Source organism: Lagenorhynchus albirostris, chromosome 19, assembly GCF_949774975.1.
Source record: "Lagenorhynchus albirostris chromosome 19, mLagAlb1.1, whole genome shotgun sequence".
In the NCBI taxonomy this organism is placed as follows: domain Eukaryota; kingdom Metazoa; phylum Chordata; class Mammalia; order Artiodactyla; family Delphinidae; genus Lagenorhynchus; species Lagenorhynchus albirostris.
The window spans coordinates 44,405,535-44,424,320 of record NC_083113.1 but is presented as its reverse complement, the minus strand read 5'-3'; positions in this window follow the sequence as shown (position 1 = coordinate 44,424,320).

Sequence of the window (18,786 nt, the reverse complement as noted above, 5' to 3'; positions counted from 1 at the left end):
AGACCAACCAGTCCAAGCCCCTCTCCACACTGGAGCAGCTCAAGACCCTTCAGGAAACCCATGCAATAATGGTGGCGTATAAATCAGCCTTCTCTTACACACTACCAGAAGAAAACTGACATGTGGTGAAGGGACCAAAGCTGGCTTTAGTGAAATCTTATGTACTTTCAAGCCACAAGTAGTACAGTTGATCCTTGGACAACAGGCGTTTGAACTGTGAGCATCCACTTCTATGTGGATTTTTTGCGGTTAGTTGAACCTGCGAATGCAGAACCGTGGATATGGAGGCCCTGCAGATATGGGGGTCCTACTGTAGAGTTATGCGATGTTTTACTGTTTGGGCATTGGAGCCATAACCCCCATGTTGTTCAAGAGTCAACCGTATATTGAATCTGTACAAAGGAAGAATGTGGGACTTGCTGATGCGGTCCTGAAAGGCCACACTTTAACTTTTCTCCCTGCCTTCACCCTTCACATATGAGGCTCACTGCTTTACAAGTTGTCTGGAATGATGACTAGTCATTTCTACATTCTTTGTTTTTGACCAAGTAAACTGTGAGAATAAAAGAGGTGGAGGAGCCAAGTGTTCACATGCGAGCATTCCGAGGGTTGAACGCGAGCAGTGCATTACCACCCGGCATATGTATGTGTCATGTCAATCACTGTTGTATCACTGTTCTAGTTTTTATTTTTTCACTACCCAGACCAAAATAAAAAATGGGAAAGCATTCATGCCACTGCTTTCAGTGTTTCATCTTATGCCCTCTTCTGTTTCCTTTGTTGTAAAAGGTTTGGGAAAAAAATTCACTAAGGAGTATTGTAATAAAATTTAACAAAAGGTCCACAAAAAAGTAGAAAGTCACCCTGCACTTGAGCATGAAATCCAAACCCCAGCTCTGAAGGTATACCAACAAGAAATGCTTATGGGCTGCATTCCAGAAACCAAACCGCAGTATTTATTTCTAAAATCACATCTCTCTGAAAAAGTCATATAAATATTCTCTCCTTCCCAAGGAAACAATCCCACTTCCCATCCAATCAGGGATCAGAGGAGAAGTCCAGACAGAAGACGAAACACACAGTGCCACCATCTCCTACATAAGTGGTCCTGTTCCGCACACAGCCCCTAATTCCTCACTCCTGGCACATGTCCATCTGCTAACACAGCAGAGACCTGACAATTTAGAAATTTAGAATCACTGTGTTGGCTATCCTGACATCCCACATGGGAGCAGTTGGAGAAAAATGAACAGGTAGGTCTGCCCTTCCTAGTCAGTGAACAAACTCCCAGCAACAGCAGCACCTCCCTCCACCATGTTTTCAGTAACTGGGCTAACCTGGATAGACACGCATTGTGAGCCTCACACAGTGCACAGTGGTTACTTCAATGAACCAGTGTAATGACATCCTTTGAGTCCAAAGTCACAGACACATCTTACTCAAAGAAACACCATTGGTAACAGGGGAGGCAGGGGCATAGGCAATGAGGTCTGCCCAAGAAGGTACGATCTAACAAGGAAGACTGTGTGTGTGTGTGTGTATGTGGGGGAGGGGGGGAGAGGGAGGGGGTGTGACCACATCTAATTTCAATTTCCCACTGAAAAAAGATGCCAATAACCTATGTTATCAGACAAGGTTTTTTTTTTTTTGTCTTCGAAAACTGAGAGAGTTGAATAAGTGTACCCGTGGGTTTCCAAGTGTTTCTTCCATGACTGGGTGGCCCTGTAGACAGGTATGTCATACACCTCTCTCTGCATTCAAGCTAGGGTGCAAATGGGTCTGTGAATGCCTGGAATTCTATTCTGCGCTGTTATTGGGTGAAGCTGATTTTGCGTCCTCCCTTACGTGCCCTCACCTCTTCCTGCAAGCCCCCCACATCCCCGATCATTTCCAAACTCTCTTGTTGCTACGGCTGCTTCTCTTCTTCTTTTTTCTTTTCCTTCTTCTTCTTGTTTTTTTTAATAAGGGCTCTGGCCTTGCACTGCTGTTTATCACCTAAGGCAAACTCTCTCTCTCACTCTTTTTCCCTCTCTGTTTCTTTAAATCTCTAAACCACAAAGCAGCATGCGAGCAGCACCATGGGTCAAGATATCAAAAGAGGGAACTTTTATAGGTTTCCTCGATAACATGGACAGTAAAAGAAGACGGAGCACAAGCAGCATTACTGACCTTATTTGATGCTGTGCAGTAAAGAGAGACAGTTCTTCTGCCGTCTGCCCATGTGGGTCCAGGCATCTGTGTGAGAAGAGGAGAGCTTGGGATCAACACTTGGTCTGGGTTTTCCTACACTCTTAGGCCAAAGCTTTCCATGTGTTTTCAGCAAATAATACCCAAATAAACAGAAGGTTACTGAATATATTAAACTCACTGCGGAAAGAAACTGCTTTTTGATGCCCGGCATATACAGACACTGTTTTTCTCTGCACACTCACATGTATGAATAGAAGTAGGAACTCACAGACTACGCAAGGGATGTCCATGCTATGAGAGCAGAAGTCTGTATTCTGAATATTACAGATGTTAATCAGCTCTGCCTAGGCAGCTACAAGCTACAGACTTACATTAGGGTGAGTTTTTTGGAGCTCATTGCCATAGTCTGTAAGGCAGACACATTGTATTTAAAGAAAATGCGTTTTTCTTTGGTGTGACACGACTACTGGCTTTCGCACGTTATGGGCCCAAGAGGACAACGGCTTCAATGGCCCTCGGGAATAACTGCTTCCACAGCCATTTGGGCTAATTGGACTCCTAGAGGAGTACAAATGAAATAGAAAAAAAAAATACTTTGCAGGTGGAACTCTTTTTTTTTTGGTTGTTTTTTTAATAGTTGAGGTCTCTTTTTTAATCTACTTTCAGGGAAACCATGTTTTCTCTCATAAGAAGAAATCCCATAAAGGAGATTAGCCCTTTTTGCTTCAAGAGCCCGAAGATCGCAACCCTACCTTTTTGTTTCCCCCACATTTTCTACGAGGATAGTCTTAGCCTCTTAACTTCCTACCTTAACTTCCTACCTTATCATTTCACCATTGGTTAAAGGGGTAAAAGAAGAATAGCTATTTTCTCCTCTGGAGAAAATTCCATTCCCTGACTCCCAAAAGAAGTCACATACATACCCCTTCCCTTTTCTTTTCTAAATATCTGTGAACCACGTGCTCTCTCTTCCCACTTCAGAAACAAGAGCAATCTGAGGATCATCCTATCAACCATCACTTTCACTGTTTTCTAGATCAAATACTGTGATTGTTGATAAACATATGCCTTGACTGCAACCCAGACCAGGAGCACCATATTGGAGGGTTTCCAGAATCAGCTGCGTGAAGACGCCAGCACCACGCTCACTGTCTGAGGTCGCTGCAGACGCCGGTGTGAGCCGGGCTGAGCCTGTGCACACACGAAGGCGTGGGCATGCACTGCTTTGCTTATGCCTCATACATGTAGGGAATTTTGAATCCAGGCAAATGAGAGAGATGCTCTTTCGGAATAGGCATTGGCAGTCATCTCAAAGACCACATTTCCTCTGCTCCTCCCAAAAATCACAGCACTGGCCCCTGCCCACAAGGCAGGAGTTATCCAAAAGCATCAGGTCAGCCTGACCTTCACTCTATCCACCCGTCTGCGTCCTGAAACATGTTCTCATCTTTCGAATATTTATATTGGGCCCAGCAAACTTATGTAAGATTTGACATGTCCCCCACCTGGCACAAAGTATTGAAAACATGCAGACAGAAATACATAAATAGAAATTAAACTCTTCTGTTTACTTGGCAGACTAAATTAAGGCTAGGAAAATACCCGCTGACCTCCCAGCTGAGAGCAAGTGTGAGGACCCTGTATGCTGAAACTGAGGCCTGGGCCAACCCCTTCTCCTCACATGGGACACTCTCCCTGAGCATGAATGGCAATGAAGATACAGAAGTGTATTTCCCCTGACTCACTCTGCCTCCCTCCCAGCCCTGGGCCCCTGTTGTCCTGTTGGCTGGTTATTTTAACTTAATGTGGTGACATCACAGGCTCCCGAGTGAGATCAAGCACTGAGCATGGACGCAGGATACATTCCCCACCTCCTCCCTGCACACTTTCCAGGGACCAGATCGAATGCATGTGAAGGCTCAGTGTTCACTGCTGGACCACAAGGTCCAGGCCTGTGTGGGGTGTGGCCACACACCTCTGATGCAGCCTGGGCAGGACTGGGCTACGACACAAGGCCTGCCAGGTGATGATGACTGCGTGGCCCCAGCCTGTGTACAAGGGGGTTGGCAATTTTTATCCAGAGTCCTCATTTTTATACAACTGAGCTGAACGGGCATACACAGGCCTATGGTCACCTCTTCAATCGGTGGAGTTTGCATGTTGAGACTGCATGAGATGGCTTTTGACAGAGTGGGGCACCTGCACACAGTATAACACTTCACATTTCTGTGTCATAAGCTAGACTCCAAAATATTCAAATACATCCTTTTATAATTACGTATTTTCTAAGCGACTGGAAGTCATTGCTATCCTCACTTGTTTGCAGAAAATACCTGGGTTTAAGAGGAATCTTGACTGCCAGACTTAGCAAGTTAAAAAAACCAAAGATGCCCTGTTAAATTTGAATTTCAGGTAAACAATGAGTAAATTTTTGGTATAATATTTGAGACATACTTATATAAAAAATTATTCATTATCTGAAGTTCAAATTAACTGTCATCCCATATTTTCTCTGGGACCCCAACCCTGCAGAGTTCGTGTGTGTGCCTGTGGAGATGGCGGGACAGTGAGAAGGGGGTAGTGCAATGTAATTTTCACCCTTTTGTGTAAATTTTGGGGGAAATGCATCCTTGATCCCTGACTCGTTGCTTGGATAGAAATACAGCCACGGGGAAGATCAGATGGGCTTCGTAGTTTCCAGCCATGTATTTCCAGGTGCCCAGGGATCTCTGAGGGGAGAAGGTTCCAGATGCGATACTGACATCACATTAGGAGGAAGCTCAGCTTGGGCAGGTATGTTTTTCAACATGGCGCTAACAGAGCACAGGTGATTAACAGTCCTCTGCTGAGGTTCATGACTTCATTAGAATATTTCCCATCATAATTGAATAGGTAACAATACCTGGCTATTAAATACAAGCCTATCCCTCAGGATGACCAGATTATCACTTGAATTTAAAATCTTTCTGAATTTTTAATAGTGCATAACAAATATGATTATTTATGCAGTTTCTTCCAGTGCTCGACTTGCAGGACTACAGTTATTTGGAACGCCTTCAGTTTCGATGGGAGGGATTAAATCGAGCTGCGCTGTTCCTTGTATTTCCTGTATTTCCCAATTTCTGTAAAATATTTAGCCAACAGGTTCCCTCTTTTCTTTGTGACCTGGATGAAGCCCGTCCAAAATCCTTTGGGGTCCTTGGCAGGGCCCAGCTCTGCATTCTTGAGAAACCCCTGGTAATTAGCAGCGGGGAGATGCACGGAGCTGTGGTGTAAAGGGAGCAGCTGAGAATCCATAAAGCTGGCTGATGAGAAAGTCAAGTGGAGGCCTGCCTGGCTGAAACCTCTTCAATAGATCTGTAGTCTGGACTTGAACCCTGCCCTCTCAACTTGGGGTCTGATATTTCTTTCTTTTCCCCCTGCCCCCACCTTTCTCTTCTCCTCCCAGCTTCTCTATCAAGGAGTGATTGACTGTGAATAAAAATGTGAGTGACCCCCATCTAGCCACCCCACTTCCCTGAAAAGGGGGGGGGAGAAGGAGAGGGGGAGGGGGAGAGAGAGAGAGAGAGAGAGAGAGAGAGAAGAACCAGAGAGAAGAGGGAAGGGGGCGAGAGGGACATACAGGGGAAAGGAGGGTCCCCGACTTCCTCACAGGTAATTAAAGGGACTGTTTTCAAGGTTGCATGGGCAAAAGACAATTCGGCCCTAATGAAGCATCGATCGACTGGCACTAAGGTAGAAAGGAGCTGACATTCATTCAAAGGTCCCTTTAACTGATGTAAGACACTGCACCGGGAATGATTCGTTCTCTGCTGTCATTGCCTAGGACCCAGGAAAGAAAAAACAAAGGGGGGGAGTTTGTTTTAAATTTATTTCTGCATTGCCACAAATGTGTGTCGAGCTTTGTTTTCTTTTTCTTTTTTTTCTTGTAAAAGATATAACGCATCAGGGCACATTCTATTTGGTTGTAGGGAGGGGGACCTCCCCGCCTCCCAGAGTAAATTTTCTTCATCAGTCACGTTTAAAAGCCCACCAATCAGGCCTGCGGGTCCGGGATTCATGAGGTCAGTGATGGCAAAGCAAGGACTCCTGGGGTAGGTAGCGACATCGCTGTCTGTTTGCAAACCCAAACCCACTTGCCTCCGAGGATTTGGCCACTGTCTACTTTGTGCTGGTGTTTGCTATTTTATGGCAAAAACAGAAACCTCGGTTGGGGGGGAGGGCCGGGGAGGGGGTCGATGAGGCTGTGTGGTGAGGACTGAGTGAGAAAAGGGCTGAAGATGCTGCCTGGGATGAGTCTTCGGCAATACAGGCACCGAGATGGGCTTTGCACGTTGGGAACAAAAGCCAGGCAGAGCCCCAGGTAAAGGTGTGGGAGAGCAGCCAGCCCAGCCTCACCTCCCAGCCCACCTGGGGTTCGGCTGTCTGGGCGCTTTCTCCGGGCTGGACGTGTCCTGGACGTGGCTGCCGGTTTTCCTCACTAAGCTCTAAAAAATGTTTGCATTTGGAGAACATCTCGATGATGATAAACGGAGGGGAAAATGCTAGTTGTACCAAGTAAATTGGGGTGGATGACAGGGGAGGAGAGGTAGTATCGATTCCCAAACAAGTTGAGTGTTACCTGAAGAAGCTTTGCCCACAGCCCACAGCTCTGCTGGGTCTTACAAGAGGCCCCGCGATCAACAATAGCAGGTCCCTTCAGAGCAAGAAACACAAAGAGAATTTGCTCTGGTTCAGTCCCCACGGTGAGGCCCTTCGGAAGCTGAAGAGAATCACTTTTTTTTTCCCCTGCTCAAAATAAGGGGGAGAAAAGAATTCTCTTGTACACACTCCCGTATAGACATGCAGAGTACAATGAAGAGAAGAAAAGGGGTCCTCTGACAGGACATTTCAAATCACTGGCTCTTTTTCACATTTTTTCTTTCTTTTCTTTCTTTCTTCCTTTCTTTCTCTTTCTTCTTTCTTTCTCTTCCTTCCTTCCTTCCTTCCTCTCCTTTTTTTCTTCAAAGAACTTATTGTTTAGTGATTTTGCTCTTCATTTTGGTTTGGTTTTGGAGGGAGGGGTGGCAGGATCTATTATTTAACTTGATAAAACAGCATTAGCACACCGCCTCACTGCCTCCCTCCCTCGGCGTCTCTCTTCTATTTATTCATTTGTGTTTACATTTCTAAGACATCCCTTTAGCTGAGGGAGGACACTTCCCACATATTGCAGTATTGGCCATTAATGCAAAAGGATAATTTATTGGTTGCACAGCCTCTGAAGTTGAATTTTTAAGAGAAAAAGCAGAGCCCAGTTTCCTTGGGTTTGCTGCATTCATATGTATTTGGTTGGTACCTTTCTCTCCTTTATCTTTGAAACAGTTTGTAACATTCTGTTTATCAATTTGATGCTCTTTCATCATGGCTTTCATTTTATTTATTTTTTTAAGCCAAAGAACAGGTCAGGAAACAGAGGCAGAAATTGCCTGGAACATCTGCTGAAATAATAATAAAAAAAGCCCCCCCCCCAAATGGCTACACTGTAGCCCAGCAGATCCTATCTGCATTAATTTGGCCGAACAACAAGATATTGCAGGGGACAAACTCTGAATAAAGCAGTTCCGAGTTCCCAGAATTGGCACAGCTCAGCCTAAACAATGGCTGCTTCCTATTCACCTTAACCCAGCTTTTCAAAAGAACATCCCCAGAAACACAAAGCATCAGCGGGAAATGGCAATTTTATGAATCCTAATCAATCAAAGGGCTTATTAACTCAATGTGAAGCCAGATTAAAATCTTTAATTATAAATCGTGCTAAAAGGAAAAACAAAATGTACTTATGGTACATTGAAAATTCCGGATATTAACATAGTTGCTATTATCTCTCGCAATATTAAATTCCCCCTCCCTCTCCCCCCAACAACCTCACCTTTTTCTATTACTAAAGAACAGGGCTACAGGACCCAAATCATTTTTCCCCTCGATTTATTAAAATGTATTCTTTTTCTCCCCCTGTGCACTCAATAGGTTGCTGGGAAGCTGCGTTGGTGGTTGTAGGAAGGGGTACGAGAAATCCCATTACCAAGCCCCAGGCGCCTAGGGTTTCAGTGTGATGCTGGGGGTAGTTTGGGAAGTCGTTTATTAAGAGGGCAGGGTTGGTGTTATAGGGTTGGTAGGTTTTTGGGTTTTGTTTTTGTTTTTTTTTCTTTTCTCTATGTAGGGGTCTGGGGGAGGACAGCAATCAGATGTGGAGCATTTTCGCTAATGAAAGCGGCATGCAGGTCTGTGCTAGTAGGATTGAATGGCAGGAGTAGAGATCGCCAGCTCCAGGAAGGGCCCTCACTTGAAGTCGCATCACAGTGTGAGAAGAGGGTCCGGGTGCTGCTGCTGCTGCTGCTTCTCCTTCCTTTTTTTTTTTTTTTTTTTTTTTTTTTTATCAGGCAGACATTTGGGAAATGACCACAGCAAATTTAATCACAGTTGGGGGGGGAGGGGGGAGGGAGGTAGAGCAGAGACTGTGATTCACATGTTTTATTTATTTGTTCAGAGTCACGGCCATCCTATTGTGTGTCCCTCATTCTGTCATTTCAGGCCCCTCGGACCCACCCCCTACCCCTGCCCCCATTGTTAATGTAAGAGGCAGAGAATATAACCACATTTTATATAATAACATATCCAACACTGCAAAAGCAGAAACCTCATCTTGAGAGGGGTCCTTTTCTTAAATTGAAATGATAAAAAAAAAAAAAGAAAAAGGAAAAAAAATCTTTCTGTCCTAATGACAATGTTGGATAGAGAGATTTGTTCTTTGTGTAAAAAATTCAGTGATCTTCATAGCGAGGGTACATGCCCCCATTTCCTCCCCTCCTGTACGTGGGCTATTGTACTATTCTATTTTTATATTTACAGAACAAGTCCTATGTTACCAAATTGGCTTTAAATTAAAAATAGAAAGAATGAAAGGAAAAAAGAAAAAAAAAACTATGCAATGTCTTATGTACAATCAAAGCTAATAAAAAGGAAGTAATGCCCTGGTTTAAATTAAATCCTACTTCATTCCTTTTATTCAAAGTTCAGACTTTCTTCCCCTCAGCCCCTCTCCCGAAATATTCCTTTCTTTGGCTTTATTCCTTTAGTTCCAGGGACAAGAAGCCCTCATTCCAAAATGAGGTCTCTTAAGATTCCTGTCACTTTCCTTCCTAACCCTAGAACCCGGTTTTAGCCAGGGACAGAAGGTGGGAGCAGAGAGTGGGTGAGAAAGGGAAGAAATAGCTCTTGCTGACGACCTTGATAGAGAATAGGGTTTGATTTTCATAATACAAGGTTGACTTTGTGCTCTTTTAATCTGAAAGCTAGCTCTAAACTGCCCTATTTAAACCTGAATCAAGAAAGGGACTTGTCACAGATGGATACTAACCAAGTCTGCCCTGGTGGCATGTACTGGCTCCTGGCTCTGCGCTTCCCTCGGGCATTTGTGATCATGCCACACCATATTCTTGCAGCTACTACTATTTCTAAAGTGCAATAAAAATCTGATTTTCCTGATTACTTTGGAATTTCTAAACACAGATAGTGTTACTTTAAAATCATTTACGAACAGCTTTATATGCTTTGAGCACATATATACCCAAATGCTACTTTAGCCTCTGAAAACTTGCAGCCTCTTATTTTGGTGGCCAACCCTGTAACCACACCTGCCCGCTCCTTGCGGTAAACAGAGGAGTCTGATTTTTCTTTGGCTAAGATGTAAATTTTTGTTTAGGTCCATCCCTCCTTGATTTTTCTGCCTTTGCCGACTGATACTTTTGTAGTTATCTAACTGTACAAACATAGCTGGAGGACAAAGAGTGAGTAAAAGGTCCTAAATCAGTTTTCATGGCTAAAGTGCACACGGAATCCATTTTGGCAAAAAACACTCAAATTCTCAGAATTCCTCTAAATCCTTAAATGCCACACGGCTGTGATATTCCTTTGAAGACGAGCATTGGACCTAATAAACGAATACTAGAGGCACAGATCTCGTCTTTAGTTCTTGCAACAGCTTTTCACTAAATTCAGAAAAGATCTTTTGTGCTTAACTGGGTTTTCATTTCATTGCTTTTAAATTTGTTAAGCTTGACTTTTGACACTTTGGGTGTTTAGCCTTTTTCTTTTTTTAAGTGCAATTATATAATAAATATTTGTGCTTCTCCAAAGGAAGACAATCTGTTGTTAAAACTAGTATACAATTTTTTGTTATGAATAATCCACATAAATATGTACATTTTCTAAACATCACCTTTAAGCAACTAATAGTGTAAACTATTTTGCAATAACACACTGAAACATTATATACACAATATATTTACTCCACTAGAAGGTGTAAACAGAATAGAGAAAAGAAAGATTAATAAAGCCAAGAAGGGAAGATAACTTACATAAATAGTTATGTAAATAAAATGTTCTCCTGAATTGCTATTTAAACAAATTAGACTTCAAATGATAAAAAGCACTAGTAAATTATAAGTCTGTATCAAAGATAAAACTATCTGACTCTTTTCCCACTAATTTACATTCCCAGTTTGCTTAAGCAAATGAAAAAAATATGAGTGGAGACAGATTTCATCAGCCAAAAAATTAAAATAGGTATTTGTCTTAAAAAATTGTATATGGAATTTTAGTTACTTCTCAGAAATTACAAAAGGGACATTTAGAACCTGTTCAAATGGTGATACTCTGAAATGCAATTTTCTTCTGATATACTTTTTTCCTTTTAAATATTCAGAAGTAATCATATTCTTACATGAGTGCATAAGTCTAGCTCTAATAGAATTTTTTTTCCTTTTCTGCCAAAAGTAAAATGATTTAAAAAATATTTCACAAAGAAATATTACATTAAAGCCCATATGAAAAAATGGAAATAATTCCTTAACATTTTAGTTCACTTGTTTCAAGTATTCCAAAATATTTTTTAAAAACATTTAAAGTATTTATATATATATATATATATATATATTTTTTTTATGTACAGCACAATTCTTACTTGGGCACTATTACAGATTTGTAATTTTTTTTTTATGTCATGAAGAAAACAACAGTCATGATAGCAAGAAAATATGTACATTTTTCTGTCTTCTTTGGTTTTGTTTCAAATCCAAGTAAATAGGAATGAAAAAAAATTGGTTTAAATGGTTATTTTAGAACACTGCGGGGAATCTTCTTTTTAAAAGTATTTCAAGGCTTTTCTAAAGATTTCTCACATCAGTATTATGTTTTTGGTTTCCTTTTGAAAAATACATTGCTTTTAAAAGAACCTTATAATTTAAATTTATTTCCTATGCATATGGTTTTGTCAAAATCCCAGTCCAAACACAGAAAATGCCCTGTGTCTCCTTAACACCTACAAAGCTAATGTTTATAGGCCAGCTTAAATCTGAGAAGAAAATATCCTCCACAACTCCAGGCTTTTTTTTTTTCTTCTTCTTCTTCTGGATCAGTCGAGCTCTACATTTGATATACAGACTGATTTTTTTTTCCCCCCATCAAAATTACATGAGAAACAAAAAGCTGGAATCTAAGACTCTCGACAAACTGGGCGGTTCTCCTCACTCCTGTCTTTTCTCAGTGTCAGACTCTATGTTTAGATAAAACAATTTATCTTTATCATTTTCAAGCTGGTCAGATGGGCTGGGGGTGGTGGGAGGTGCCAAGAGGTGGAGGGGTGAGGGAAAGGTGATTGTTTCACTTGTTGTCAGAGGGCATTGATCAGCCCTGCTGTCTGCTGGTCTCGGAGGTGAGGCCATGTCCCCCAGGAGCACTTCGGGGCTGGGCCATGTCAGTGAAAAGCTGTATTGAGTCATGACCCGAATGACGGCTTATTGAGGGAAACGGGTATTGGCGTCCAAATCATTCTGAGACACCCTCAGTAACACTTAAACCAGTCCACTCCGTTAATGTCAGGTCACGGGGGACACATTTAGCCCCCTCTGCTGACCATTAGGCCCTTTGATGGAGTGGACGATAAACTTGACGGGACAAGCTGGACCCCACTCTTGAGCCTGCCTCTGCTGACAGCAGGCCCAGGACAGAGCCGCCTTTTGGAGTAGCAACGGGTCCCTGTGGTCAGGTCCCCTAGGGATTCTGTCCCTTTTATACCAAACAGGATAAAATATACCTAAAACTAGTTTTAATGTTACGGCGTCAAAGGGAGAAAAACTAGCACCTTGATCTGTCACCAAATTTTTCAACAATGAGGTCAGACACAAATTGTGGATAAAGTGGTCAGGCTTTACCATTTTGTAATTTTTATTTCTTGTTTTGATTTTTCTTTTTCTTCTAAGCACCGCTGATAGAGTGCAGGTATTTTGAAATCCATTTGTTATACCTTCTGCGGCAAAGAACAAAAAGAATTCCTTATTGTTTCCCAGGGAAGTAGAGAAGAATTCAACAAAAATTCACTCCAGTGTGATCACAACGTTTGCAAGGCAGTGCTCTGGAAGGGAATTATTTTATTTTGTATTGCCGAACATCAAATGCATTTTGTGGGGCAGGACAGTGGGAAGTTAAAGATAATTGCATTTCCCATCGATGGCAGCATTTGCCTAAAACAAACTTCAGCTTGAAAATGAACCGAAAGCACAAACTAACAAAACCCAGGTCTTTGTTAACATTCAAAGGGTGAATTAATAATCATTATTGCTACTATTTAAACAAATTATACCTAAATCTTCTGTTACACGAGAGATTGCTACTGTTTACTTTTTCTGCTTTCCCACCACGAAAGCGGCCTCTGGTTTGACAGAGCAGATTTTCTGGTATTACAATGCTTTTTGCCTAGTTTTAACACCTTGTCTGGATTCCTCTTGAGAATTAACTGATACTACATTAGAAGGGAAAATGAGAGGGAATTTTTCAGCCGGCCCCCCCATCAAAAACTGAATCCAACAGAAACAACCCTCTATTCTTCCAACAGCACTAGTCAGTGCTACACAATTAGCAAAAAAAAAAAAAAAAAAGTTAGTACAAATGGGCTAATAATTTGACCAAATTATGCATCTGTTTTGTCTTAAAAGTAGAAATCTAATTAACAAGATAATCTATTTACTGAACTATTAACTACCCTCTGATAAATAAGGAAGCAGCTGTGGGACACGTTTTAACAGAGTGTGGGAGGTGGAGTTCTCATCCACTTCGAATTATCTAAACCTGAGAGACTTTTCCAGAGTTCATAGGCTTTGTCTCTTCATACAGTCTGGAATCCTTAGAGCTTGCTAAAATTCAGAATTATTTCTTCTAAAAGAAGTCAGTTTTTCAAACCATGTAGATTATACCTCATTTTCATATCCATTTCAGTACGGTTTCATTCCAGAGAAATTCGATAAATTAAAACACACCCACACCCTGCTTTATCATATCCTGTTCCTGAAGCTTAAAAGTAAGATTTTTGTGGATTTGGAAACTTCAAATGATTTAAGCAGTTTTATATCTTGGTATGCTGTTTAGACAAGGAGTTACAGTAACTCATTTTCTCTCAATGTACAATTGATATTGTGTGTACAATGTATATAATAGCTGTACAGCTATCATCAACATTTGCTAACTCCATCTTGATGTTTTATGTTGAAAGGATATAAATAATCCCATTACAGATAAGTCTGTGAGTATGTCTGTGACTGAGTGTGTGTGTGTGTGTGTATGTGTGTGTAGGGGGGGCTGGGGAGAGAGAGAGAGATAGCACGTGGTCATACATCTTTTACTCATCTCATCCAAAGAGACTTCTAACTAGAGCCCTAACTCAAGAAATAAGTTGCATTGATCTGGTATTTATAATGGGGCAATGTTGAGTTTTTAGTGGGACGAGATACCAAAGGGAAATTATTCCATCATTGCCAGTAAGCTTCTCTCTCCACCCTGTTTTCGGTAATTTTTCCCACCTCTTCCTTTCAATTTGCAAAGCCAAGAAAGTGCGCAATTAAGAGAAATATATCTATCTATTATGCCCTATACATGTTTTTAGCACCTAATAAGTATACCACTAGTAATTGAAAAATTAGCCATGAAATCCGTATTGACTAGCGTTCTGCCATTTCATTCAGAAATCACTCTGTCCTGATCCAAATGTAAATTTCCGAGGCAGAAGCTTAAAAAACCTAAGACATGGACACCACTAAATTAATTAAATCAGCTTGACTTTTAAAACAATTAGCATCTGCAACGCCACATTTACACTTTTATTTTATCACAGCAATTAAAATTCCAACTGAAAAATCAGTAGAGTTGGGGTGGGTTCTGCACAACTCCAAAGTCTTAGATACTTTTCTGAGAACTAGAAGACAGAATTTTCTCTGAACTCTGTTCTCTGCGGACCTGAGCATAAACGAGAGCAGAAAGGCGTTTTGTCCGGTAGCATCTTACATACCTGTTTGTCATGCTGTGTTTATATTCTTTTTTATGTATTTAAAAAAAAAATTGTCCTGCTCTAGACTGATCTTTCAACCTACAAGTTTCTGGAAAAATAACACACCAGTCAACATGCACATCTGAAGGCGGCTAATTCCGAATTTAACTCTCTTTTCTCGTGACCTAAGTCATCTTCTCATGATACCACTTGTGTTCACAAGCCTGAGTATTCCCAGGAAACTTTATTCTTCAAGCACCCTTTGTCACATGTCGCCATGCTCTGCTAACTGCCCTAATCACATCACCTGTGAATCTGACCCCCACGGGTGGCAGCTGCAGCATGTCCCACTCTCTCATCATCCCTATGAAAAATCAAATATGGAAATTTTACCCCCATAACATAATACTGCCAAACATTTTAAATTGATACCTGAAAAAGAAGTTTTGTACCTTCTTTTTTCTCAAAGATGGCTAAAGTATTCCTTAGTTGTATCTTTTATTTAAGTTTTGGATTTCACTTAAATCTCAACACATTTTGAAACAGCTCACTGAGCTCCACTCTCTGTGCTGTATGTCACTAGAGGCCACTAGAGGTCACAACAAGGTCACTAGGCTATTCTCTGAAAACATCACACAGTATACAAATATACATATTTCAGCATTTTAACATTGTCATCAGACACTCTAGCCCCCATGACCAAATAATTACAGCAAACAAGCCCCCTTCCCCACCTAAAGGTGACCAACGAGTTCACACCAGGACTCTGGCCTGTCCTTTGAAATAGCTCTTGGTCCCTATGATGAAAGTGATGGAACTCTGATATATCAGAGCCATTTCCAAACCAACTAGTCACCCCCATGTCACTTGCAATCACTTCTTTCTATTTATTTGGCAGTTATTAGACTAATCTATCCTACATAGACTAGTCATATTAATCAGTTTATGATGACCTGAAGGCCACCCAACGTCCAAAGCAACTTGAGGGCAAGATGGTGACAGGCTGTGCAGCAGAACAGAGGATCCCTCCTGACCAGATGTCAGAGGACCCCAGGTTCATCACCGACTACAGGGTGGGGAGGGAGGGACTCTTGCTGCTTCTAGGGGCAGGCCTGGGGCTCCTCCCACGTAGAAGGTCTAGTGGGGGAACGAGATTTTCTCTTTCCATACACCTTCATCATCCGGCCACTGAAATGCTTAATGTGGGCTTTCAGAAGAACTAGGGCAGGTGATCAGAAAAAGTGATAAATGGGGGCCTGCATTTCACACAGTTATTTATAACAAACTAAATCTGAACTACTGCACTGGGAGTTGGAGTACAAGGGGGGAAAATGTATGCAGGCAACAGGGAGTTAAGTAAATAATTTTTTTCTTTTCTTTGTCGATGTGTTTAGTTCTCTTCCTGCCAAGATTCATCTCACTCTGCTATCTTGTGAGAGACACATATGGTGCAGTGAAATTGCCATCCAAGAAAGCATGTCCCAGCCTGTTGAGACATCATCAAATAAGATTAAAGCGAAGTAAAAATAAAAAGATAGAACAATTTTTTTTCTTTTCCTTGTACAGAGAACATCTGATGAAAGCGACTGAGGTACTTGAATTGCTTCTAAAGGTTTTGCAGCCATTTCTTTACTTTGGATGGTTAAGAAAAAGCCAGGGATAACACGACAATATCTTCTTTAAGTTAGTGGGGAAAAAATGTGCTTCATAATAAACCAGATGTATATGAATAAAATACAATATTGCCTTCGGCACTTCTGTTGTAAATAGCACTGAAACATGCTGTAGACAGACTTCAGTCTCCGCTTTTGCTCCTTCTCTCTGAATTCTATGGATTAAAATTTTATGTTTATACTCCAATAAAGATCCATTAAAAAAAAACAACTTTGTGTGGTGGCATCAAATAAAACTTCTAGTTTTTAATGTTAGTTATTATATCCAGATTCTTTTTATGGCACAGGATTGCTAACTTCTTGCTTTTCAGACCTCAGTATAGAAAGGACTGAGTTTCATCTTCACCCACCTGGTGGTCAGATTTCCCTCCTATTGCTGACACTTGGGAGACATGGGATGTGCAGGTAACTAACTACTCAACCTAACTGGCACACCCTGGACCAGACTGTGAGGGACAGTGCTTGCCTATGACAGTGTGGGCACCCCTATTCTCATAAGCTGTGCACATGACGCTTAATGTAAAATACGCCAGGAAAGTATAACGCGCCTGCCCTTCACCATAGTGTCCCTGGTTCCTGGCAATACCCGGATGGTGCACTTATGAATTGGCTAGATTAATATCATAGCCACCTCCAAAAGGCAGCATCTTTTCTACCCATATTCCTCCTAAGTGACAATAATATCAACTTCCTTCCCTGTTCGCTTTTACTTTAAGAACCTGCTGGCTCTGGGCAAATTTATGATGGGGATAGGAAGAGGGGAAATCCACAGGCTACTCTCTTAAGTCTCTCTTCCAGAACATGCAAAGGATCTCTTATTTTTCAGGGGCTTACTTCCCCTTCCCTCCCAGAGTGGGATTTCAGGAAGTACTGTAAATACTTTAAAGGATGCGGTTCAGAGGTAAACAATACCATGATTCACATCAGAGGTGGGGTCCAAAGCCAGGCTTTGAAATTAAAATATATTTTTTTAAGTGTCTGGAGAGGAAGGGTAGCAGGCAGTGAAAGACAAGAATGTCCCTTTTTTCATGCAGATACACTGTTCTCCGTGATATGAAATCAGTTTGCATTCTGGAAGCAGAAATGAGGAAGCAGTCTATGCATTTGTTTGCAAACTGTCCTAGGTAAGGAGCCATAGGTTTACAAGATCTTGTTTCCGATGCGTGGCCTTAATTGGACCTCTGGAAAGCAACAATGCATCAGTAGAAGAGATTATCACTGGCCTTAATAAGCTGTTGTTGGCTTTCATGACAGCCACAGCCTAAAACGAGGCACATGGAGCCCAGAGACAATCTCACCAATTGCCTGAAGCAAGGATTAAAGAAACAAGGATCCGAAGCAGAGAAAGAAAGAAGTGGGGAGGGGGGCAGCACAAGAAACAGGGGCTAATGTAAAATCGTTTCCATATTAACCTTCTTCCCTTCTGACAATGGTCAAGTTCTGATTCAAAATACAAATTATCTCCAATTACTTCAAAAGAGGCAGTCAGAGAGCTGTCATTTAACCTTCACCATCTGTTTGCCTCAAAAGAAAGCTGTACAGCCTGCCACGCTGACCTCAACTTTTCCTCTGAGCCCTGGACGGGCACCAAAGACGGGGCCTTATTGTTCTCCAGAGAGAAACCTATTGGGGTTTTACTGGGAGGAAGCGGGAGGTGGTTAGGAAGGAGGAAAGAGAGAAAGGAAAGATGATATTGATGGACCAGAGGAAGGAGCTCTGAGAGGTGACTCAATACAAGCTGGGTTGATGTCTCATGTTGAGTGGGTGGCCTTACCCACCCTCTGGACGCTGCTTACTGAATATCCTCTGCTGGAGGAGTTGTTTTAAAACAAGACTGGCTCTAAGAAGGTCTCAGGGGCTTCCCTGGCGGCGCAGTGGTTGAGAGTCCGCCTGCTGATGCAGGGGACACGGGTTCATGCCCCGGTCTGGGAGGATCCCACATGCCGCGGAGCGGCTGGGCCCGTGAGCCATGGCCACTGAGCCTGCGCGTCCGGAACCTGTGCTCTGCAACGGGAGAGGCCACAACAGTGAGAGGCCCGTGTACCACACACAAAAAAATAATAATAAATAAATAAATAAAAATAAGAAGGTCTCAGTGAACCAAGACAGATGATGATTCAAGGATGGGCAGGACGAGTTAGGGCCCATGGCATGGTCGACCCTGATGCCTGGTCAGCTGTAGCGGGAGGCAAACTATTAGGAACACAAATGTGATGGGGTTGCCCAGAAGGTAGAGAGTACCCAGGGAATAAAGGTTTCTTGACACAGTCAAAGAAGCAAGACTTGAAGGCAGAGAGAAATGGAGCTTTGGGAAAATAAAAATCTGTTAGTACTGTACTGTCTGATAGACAATTGGTAGGCTGGAAAAAAGTTTTTAAATGAAAAAATAAAAAACTTACCCACTATACAAAACCCCCAAAATCACAGCATTCAGGATGGCCAGGTGGAGACCAAAGCCATTCTGGAGTCTCTCAGTGGAGACAGGTCAGTCTGTATCAAAGCAATTGTAACTAAGAAAACCAAATTTAACTACTCAAAGTGGCTCTCATCGGGCACGAAGTAAGG